The following is a 2,553-nucleotide window of genomic DNA, read 5'->3' on the forward strand; positions in this document are numbered from 1 at the left end:
TGACTGCCTCATTGCCATCCTGCAGCCCAGAGGAAGAGTTCAGAGTAAATTCCCAATAGCCTGAGTGCCAGCAATCTCTTCACCACACCAAAACCAAACAGGCTTCCCCCATCCTAACTTTGACTGAGCTTTGACTTTTTCACTCCTCATAAACCACTCCAGAAGTACAGCATAGGCATATCATTCACTGAGCCACTTGAAAAATTTATCCATGGTTTTAATCCTTGAAAACCTGGCTACCCCTTCCAGCAGTAGTAAGTCATCTTGAAACTGGTTTCACAGAAGCAAAGTTCATTTCTAAAACAGAAGGCGAGATGAGGAATCGTGTGGGGATTTCATTGTATCATCAGTGAGTACAAAGTTTGCTTCCTCGACTCAAGCTCCCCGGTTCGGCGCACGTGCCTGCAAGACACATGGTCCTCAGCGCTGCAGGTGATGCACTGTGTGCTCCTGCCTGCAACCTGCCAGTCCTGCCAGGCAGAGCAGGGGTAGATGGAGGTCAGCCTCCTCACCGTCTCTGCAGCGTTTGGCAGTCCAGAACATACAGAGCTCTCGTTGCTGTGCAAAATACTTCAAGGACCGCAATTGTGCATTGCTCCAGAAGATGACACTCCACTTTGAGAGATGTAATTTGTTCCACGAAAGGCATATTCTCTATTCTTAGACAGCAAGCTATGCCTTTCCAGCTACGCCCCTGGAAGACCGCGCCACATAAGCATGTTCAAAAGAATCACAGGCAAAAGTGTTTATTTTCTGCATTAGCTAGCAACAAGTGTACTTTTGCACTTTAAGATTTTCCTATTTCTGAAGCACTTTATAAACATTATTAAGCAGTCGCTACTCTCCTCTGAGCTAAGCAAGTATTACCAGCAGTAATATACTAACCACTGGCACATACCACCCACCACTGGGTTAGGAAAACAATTAAAGACCAAAGTAAAAGCCCTCGAAGCTAAAAGAGAAGTCTTGAGTGAAAATGAAATAGACACTTTACTGTTCAGATGGTCAAATGCACAATACCTGTCACCAGACTAATTTGGACAGATACTAATAAAATTAATGTCCTGCTAAAGAGGAGGCTTATAATACAGTGCATTTGTTTACTGTGTCTTCTTGCTATTACAGTTTCCATAGAAACAGGAGAGAGTTAGAAAATTTCAGCACTGGGCAACAAATTCTAATGATCTTTTTTAAAGAATTGTTATAATATATATTTAGTACATGATTTCTATGTCTTTATGGCATCAATAGAAAGGACACTTCCTCTAACACGCATTAGTAACAGTCCACGCCATGCTAGTCCTTCCTCTTCAGGCTTTTCAATTTCGTATCGCTTCCTCCAACTGCCCTCCAAACAAGCAGGGGAGCAAAAAGTACTGAAGCATTTTCAAAATATACTTCCCTTTCCCTGAAGCTTATGTGATATCTTATCCCTTACATTTATAATCACCTACAGCTTTACCATGATGTAATCTCTTATGCCTTGTGGGCTGATTTCTGTGACTCACAATTTCCAAATATATTTGTGAAGGTGGTTCATGAATTAAACTTCTGTCAGCTGAAGCCTCCAGCATTGTTCTGCCCATGTTCAGTATGGAGGCTCCTGGCTCACAAGAAGTTTTAATGGTACAGTACAGAGGATCAGTCCTCAGTTTATAAAGGACACTCAAGAAGCCATTATAGAAAGACTGCAAATGCCCCCATGGCTTTTTGTCATGCCGTGGTTATTCTTTGGTAAGTTTAGGTTTCCTATATATACCACTGAAAATCTTCAGATGATTCATCCCCGGGGTTTGCTGTCAGATGAGCACAGTTGTGAGTTATGCTTCTCGTAGTTTCTCTGGTACGGTACTCTTCCCCATCGCTTCTTCCCTGATTTTAGGCCATGTCCAGGTAGGACCTGGGGGACCCTGGGACAGCACCCTTGGTCAACTACAAATTCAAATTTCCTCACTTAAGCATTTAACTACCTATGTCTAGCAAACCACCATATTTTAATAAAATTAATATAATCTACAAATGACAACATGCATCTAATCTTGTAGAATTACTTTCACAGAGCTATACTGAAATATCACCTTCCTTTATGGTGAAACATCCTCACCTTCTTCTTCTCTGCCCCTTCCCTGCCCCAATGATCTTTGCCCCAAGAAGGATAAGCTAATAGGACAGTTTTTGCTATTCCTGTGCTCTTCATCTGCTTTTCCCTGCTCAACAGCATCACTCCTCTCAGCTGGCAGTTTGGGAGAGATTCTCTGGAGATACAGCTGGTGTCTTATCCAAAGCAGAGTCATACTGAGACGACTAAGGCACACGCATGGAAGCATTTGCTATGGTTTAATCTCAAGTGCAGAGGGTGCAGCACTGCCTCTGGTAATATACTTCTACAATAAGCACCACTAACAGCTTTGGGGATCATATGCATTATTGGTGCAGAAGTGTTTGATAATTCCCATCGTGACAGAAAGGAGACAAGTGGTTAAATTACTGCCTGTTGTGCACGACTGTAGATATTAGCAGCTGTTATTTATAGTGCCTATTATGTTATAGTAT

The sequence above is a fragment of the Aptenodytes forsteri genome, unplaced genomic scaffold, assembly GCF_000699145.1.
Source record: "Aptenodytes forsteri isolate BGI_AS27 unplaced genomic scaffold, ASM69914v1 Scaffold121, whole genome shotgun sequence".
NCBI classification, from domain to species: Eukaryota; Metazoa; Chordata; class Aves; order Sphenisciformes; family Spheniscidae; genus Aptenodytes; species Aptenodytes forsteri.